Source organism: Apodemus sylvaticus, chromosome 17 (genome assembly GCF_947179515.1).
Source record: "Apodemus sylvaticus chromosome 17, mApoSyl1.1, whole genome shotgun sequence".
In the NCBI taxonomy this organism is placed as follows: Eukaryota; Metazoa; Chordata; class Mammalia; order Rodentia; family Muridae; genus Apodemus; species Apodemus sylvaticus.
Window position 1 is genome coordinate 52178185 of NC_067488.1, and position 5837 is coordinate 52184021.

The 5837-nt window shown below is 52.2% G+C and overlaps 1 protein-coding gene across 1 annotated transcript in view; it reads left to right on the forward strand.

Moving 5' to 3' along the window:
* The first annotated feature begins 2236 nt into the window (after positions 1 to 2236).
* Positions 2237 to 5837, forward strand: part of Tspo (translocator protein) — a 10981-nt gene continuing 7380 nt past the window's right edge. Inside the window, exon 1 of the mRNA XM_052161163.1 lies at positions 2237 to 2316. The gene's annotated coding sequence lies outside the window, so the exon portion shown is untranslated. The remainder of the gene's footprint in view (positions 2317 to 5837) is intronic.

Consider the following 5837-nt stretch of genomic DNA (forward strand, 5'->3'; position numbering starts at 1 on the left):
CTGAAAAGTTGAAAAGTAACAACAAGGCCTCTCACATTGTCAGGGCTGCTGAAACCCGGCATGGTGGTGCATGCCTGCATCCAGCACTTGAGAGGTCAGGATCATGAGTTCAAGGTGACCCTGGATTACCTAGGAGACTAAAAATAGAGATTAAACAAAAATGGGAGCTGGAGAGATGGCTCAGAGGTTAAGAGCACTAGCTGTTCTTCTAGAGGAGCTGGGTTCAGTTCTCACAACCATCTCTTTAACTTCAGTTCTAGGATGTCCAATGCCCTCTTCCGGCTTCTGTGGGCATCAGGCACAGACATGGTACATATACATATATGTGTCAAGATACCCATACATATAAAACAAAACTAGGAAATGTCATGTTCTTTGAGTGCTGGCTCAGTGGGCTAAGCTTTAGCTTGCATAGAAGGTTGTGCTTGTAAAATTTCAAATCTTTTTTTTTTTAAATAAGTTTATTTTGTAAGTACACTGTAGCTGTCTTCAGACGCACCAGAAGAGGGCATCAGATCTCTTTACAGATGGTTGTGAGCCACCATATGGGTGCTGGGATTTGAACTCATGACCTTTGGAAGAACAGTCGGTGCTCTTACCCACTGAGCCATCTCTCCAGCCCCAAAATTTCAAATCTTCACAGCCCGAACTTATACCCACAGGCTGTAGCAAGAAGGTGGCATCAACAGTTGAGTGCACCAGCGACCCATACAGTCGCATACTGCCATCAAAGCACACTGCATGAGGCCATTAGACCACAACACACCTTCAAGGTTTGAAGGACAGTGGGACTTCTTAGAGAGGCGTCAGTCCACCACCAGGAAGGACAGATTTATAAACTCACTTTCTAGACATACTGACAAGAGCACTGGGAGGACTACTAGCCAACCTAGACAAAATGGAGCCCCTAAGAGGGAAGATGCTTCAGTCCATTTTCTGTTTCTGCCACTGAATGGCAGACTGGGCCATTTATAAAGGGTACAAGTTGACTCCACGTACAGTCCTCAGGGTCGTAAAGTTCCAGGTGAGAAGCTGCCTCCTTGCTGGTAGAGACTCTCCAGAATCCAAGGGATGCAGGGCTTCATCTGCATCCAAGAACCAGCACTGGCTGGCTGGCTTTGATACCAGACTTGCGCTCAGGATAACTGATGGATCTATAGCTGTATGAATCATGATATGGATTGGGGCCATCCAGTGAGTCCTTGGGACATAGTCACCTCTTCAAGGTCCACCTGGTTCCAACTGGTTTCACCTCTAGGTTCTTCACCAGGGAAACTTAATTTCCACCTGAGATCTTCCCCTCAGGGGACATCATTCCATTCAAGCCTTGGCAAATACACAACAGGACATGAAACCCATCCAGGAGGTAGACTAGAGTATGTTAGAGAGGCGCAGAGACTGAAAGGCTATGCGTATGTGCAAGGCGTGCAGAACCATTGCCACAGGGATTGACAAGGCTCAGAGGTGTGCTGACAGATGTCACAACCAGACCCCCTTCTGGTGCTGTGCAGCTGGTTAAGAACTTCAGAAGCCCTGAACTGAGAAGGCGCCTCAGTGGGCCACATACTCATCTTTACCTTGCAGCCACCAGGATTTGAGTTTCATTTCCAAAACCTTTGTTAAAACCCTGGATGTAGTGTTGCACGGTTATAATAATCCCAGGGCCCAGAAGGTTGAAACAGGCAGATCCGTGGGGCTCCTTAGTCAGCCAGCCTAACTGACTCACAGGAAGAGGTTAAGAGCTGCCAGCCAGTGGGTGTGGCCAGGCATAGTGCCTAGGGCCTTACTAATGCAAGAGGCAGAAAGCGGTTAGTTTTTGTTTTCTTTTATTTTGGGTAGTGCAAGGGATTGAAACTCAAGAGCCTTTGCGTGCAAAGAAAGCACTCCACAATGGAACTATATCTCAAGTCCCTCATTAAAACAAAAAAACAAAACACGGAATAAAATGATAAGTAGAATTCAGCACAGTTGGAAAAAAGAATACAATACGCAGCTCAAGACTGGCAGCGAGCTCACTGTCATCCTCCTGTCTCAGTCTCTCAGGTGTGACATATAAGCACGTGCCACCACTGTGGTATTCGTTGTCTGCAGAACAATGTCTGGGATGCCTGGAGCAGGGATCTCTCCCCCTCTGTGTCCAGGCCCACGATGGGGAGAGACAAAAAGAGGGGTGTCTGGCTGAGGGCGGGCCTGGGAAGCCAGGGTGCCTCCGGGTGCGGCGCGGGGGCGGGGCGGGGCGAGGCGGGGTCAGCGGCTACCAACCTCTGTGCGCAGTGTCCTTCACGGAGAAGCCAGCGATTGTGAGCCGGGCTGTAGGTAGGTGAGACTCTGATAGCGGGGACCCAAAAGGGAAACTGAGGCCATGACCAAGCAGGCGGAACTCCTCCTGAGAATGCGCTGCTGAGGGTACTTGGCCTCTGGAGACAGCGGCCAAGTTCCAGTTCCTCGGTGTGGCGGGGGTGGGGTGGTGGGGGGAGCGGCGGCTACTGCTAGAGGCAGCTGGGCGGAGGGAGAGAGGGGGGAGCCTCTGGCTGCTGGGAATCCTGTTTCCCTTGCAGGGGAGTGCTGGGATCCGTGGGAAACTGAGACTGTGCAAAGGCAGAATATAGAAGGCAGGACTTGAGCCCTAGCTATCTGACACCAAAGCCTGCTTCTCTTGCATGTGTGGTGTGGACGCTTCTCCTGCGTAGTGATGTGTGCACTCAGGCGCTGCGTGTCTGTGCCTGGCCGTGGCAGGGCTGAGACCCTCCAGAGTCCAGAAACTCCTGATAGTGGGTTCCTGAGGGGTGAGACCGACAGACAACAGGCTTGCTTGCTTTATAAGCTTTTCTCTGATCAGAGTTTTCGGATTCTTCTGTTTGTGTTCCCTTTGTTAGGGGTTGTGCAAGCGGCGCCCGAAAGTCAGTTTTATTTGAAAAAGTTGCCACTCTGCAACGCCATTTCCCCACACCCCAGACCTCATAATGACCAGTTCCTGCCGGTCCTAACCAACCTGTTGCTGGCACTGTGATTACTTTTATAATGAGAAAGGCTGGCAAAGGAGGATTTGCAAGCTCGTTAGAACAAAAAGTCCTAAAATTCCTCGGGACAGAAACGGCTCCGCTCGCTGGAACGAAAGCTCAAGGATGGGAGGAGCTTCCCGCAGTGGTCGGAAGAGGGCGCGGCTGGCTCCCCTTCCGTTTCTGGGTCACAGTCTCTAGGGAAGACCCAGAGCAACAGGTACCCCAGGCCCATTGGCTCTGTCCTAGCTTCACAGACTCAGGCACCAGGTCTAAGGTTGCCTAGCCAGGTGTGGAGGATGACGGAGGCTGCAGCCTAGGAGAGAGAGGGAGGGCTCAGGCATCCTTCCTGGCTGTCCTACTAAGAGGTGGGGCCCGAGGCTCCCTGGAGTGATGGTGTTATATATGGAGAAGGTGATGCTGTTGGCCTGAGACCCACACTGAGAAGAGAGTCATGACAACCTGTGGACCTGATCCTTGCCCAGGGCACTGTATCCTCAGGGGAGGTGACAGAGCCATCTGAGAGTGGCATTGTGGGTGTTAGAGACACTGACCTGGAATGTTCTACAGTCTCCACATCAGTTTTCTTTACCTGGAAAGTGACACTAGCAATACAGTCCTTTGGGGACTGTGGATCAACGAGGTGGCTTGACCCCTGCCCTGTGGCCGGTGTGAGGAATATGTGAAGCTTTGACAGAATGAGTGCGCGCCTTTGAGTAAGGCTTGGCTCCTTCCCTGAGGCTCTGGGGTGGTGAAAGTGGAGAACCTACCACCATCCTCCGCTCTGTCTAGTTCTAGTCCATGTGTCCAGATGCTCTCTGGAAGTGGAGAGGTAGTCATCTCCTCCCCAGGAGGAAGCAGCTGAGCGGTCCCCGCACGGATCGTCACAACCCTGTGTGGAGTTTTTCAGGGAGGTCTTGGGGTCCTGTCCGTCCTTCCTGGAACATCCCAAGAACCCTGAGCAAGCTGGTAACAGGGTGAAGCTTGGGATGTTACCATACTTTCTAGAAGAGACAGAAATAAAGGGTGAGTGGGCGGCTTTGCCCCCTCTGAGTATCCCTGCCCTGCCCTCTATGCTATCCTGGGGCTCCACCCTGAGCTGATCTCCTGCCCAGCTCAGCCTAGCGGAGGGGTGACTCAGCTTCTCGGGGCCCCACCCCTGCCTGTCTGCTGCCCCTCCATGGGGGTGACTCAGGAGCTGGGCAGTCTCCAAGAGGCCCCGGAAGGTCCCAGGCTTAACTTTCTCCTTCAGTTTCAAGGAGACTGTCCTATTTTGTGACTTTGGATGGAAATAGGGGGTCCTCCCTTTGATCCCCTTAGTGCAGCTGAGCATAAAGATAGCCTCACCTTCGCAGGGCTGCTGGAGAGTGGGAGTAAGAACCTGGGGTCCAGTGTCCTCTCTCTAGATCCTGTCCCACAGTATGTCATTGGGACAGCCACCACCCTATGATGGGAGACTTGATAGACTGAAACCCATCAGCAAAGACATTGGTTGGTCCTGTCTGGGGACTCCCTGGACACAGAGAATTCCCGGCTCCTTGCTGTGATGAGAGCACTTGCTCCTTAGAGCCTTGTGGAGAGGGAAGAGGTACTACCTACTACCGTGAGGTGTGAGGTGTAAGGCTGTCAAACCTTTAAGGCGGGGTTCTCAGGAAGGAAGCCAGCTATACAGGCTCTGGCCTGCTAGGGAATGTTCAGAGAAGGCATCTGCTGAGGGACCTAAGGGACTTGCTGGTCATGGGGAAGGGCAGGGCTGGGTTGGGGCAAGAAGCAAGTGCCCAGTATGAACTGGTTTCTTTGTGGGAAATGCATTTGTTTGCGGGGCAGGGACGGCGCACGCCTTTAATCCCAGCACTTGGGAGGCAGAGGCAGGCAGATTTCTGAGTTTGAGGCCAGCCTGGTCTACAGAGTGAGTTCCAGGACAGCCAGGGCTATACAGAGAAACCCTGTCTCCAAAAACAAACAAACAAACAAACAACAACAACAACAAAAGAAATGCACATGTTTGGAACTTGGTGTCGCTGGCTGGGAAGACACCGAATATCACTGACTTGTGTGATTTCAGATTGTTACTCTACATTTGGGGACTTTCACCTCGGCTAATAAAACCTGTTGTCAGGAGTGGTGGTGCTAGCCCAGTAATCTAAGTGGTTGGGAGGCTGAGGTAGGAGGACCACTGTCAGTTTGAGGCTAGTCTAGGCTACATGATGAATATCTTTGTGCCCCTATTAAGAAAGGAGAGGCTGGCTAGAGAGAGACGGCTCAGTAGTTAAGAGCTTCCAGGGGTCCTCCTGCGTTCAATTCCCAGAAAACACATGATGGCTCACAACCATTGTAATGGGAACTGATTCCTTCTTCTGGTGTGTCTGAAGAGAGGGACAGTGTACTCACATATATAAAATAAATAAATCTTAGAGGGGAAAGGAGAGGGGAATGGGAGGGGAAGCGAGGGGAGGGGAGAGAAGGGGGAGGGAGGGGAGGAGAGGAAGGGGAGGGGGAAGGAGGGGAACGGAGGGGGAAGGGAAGAGGAAAGGAGGGAGTAGGAGGGGGAAGGGAGGGGGAGGGGGGAGAGGGAGAGGAGAGGCAGCAACAGTATAAACCAGGCTGTGGCAGTGTGGGCCTGCAGGTCTGTAATCTGAGCCCTAGGAGCTGGGGGACTAAAGTAGGATGGTTATGCATTCAAGGTTTAGCCTAGGCTATAGAAAGAGTTCCAGGCCAGCTTGGGCTCCACAAAACAAACAACAACGAAATCAATTGAAAACCCTGACAGGTGTCCCCAGGCCATGGAGCAGGTGGTACTGGGAAGGGGACTTGGCAACAGGTGGCACAGTGACCTTA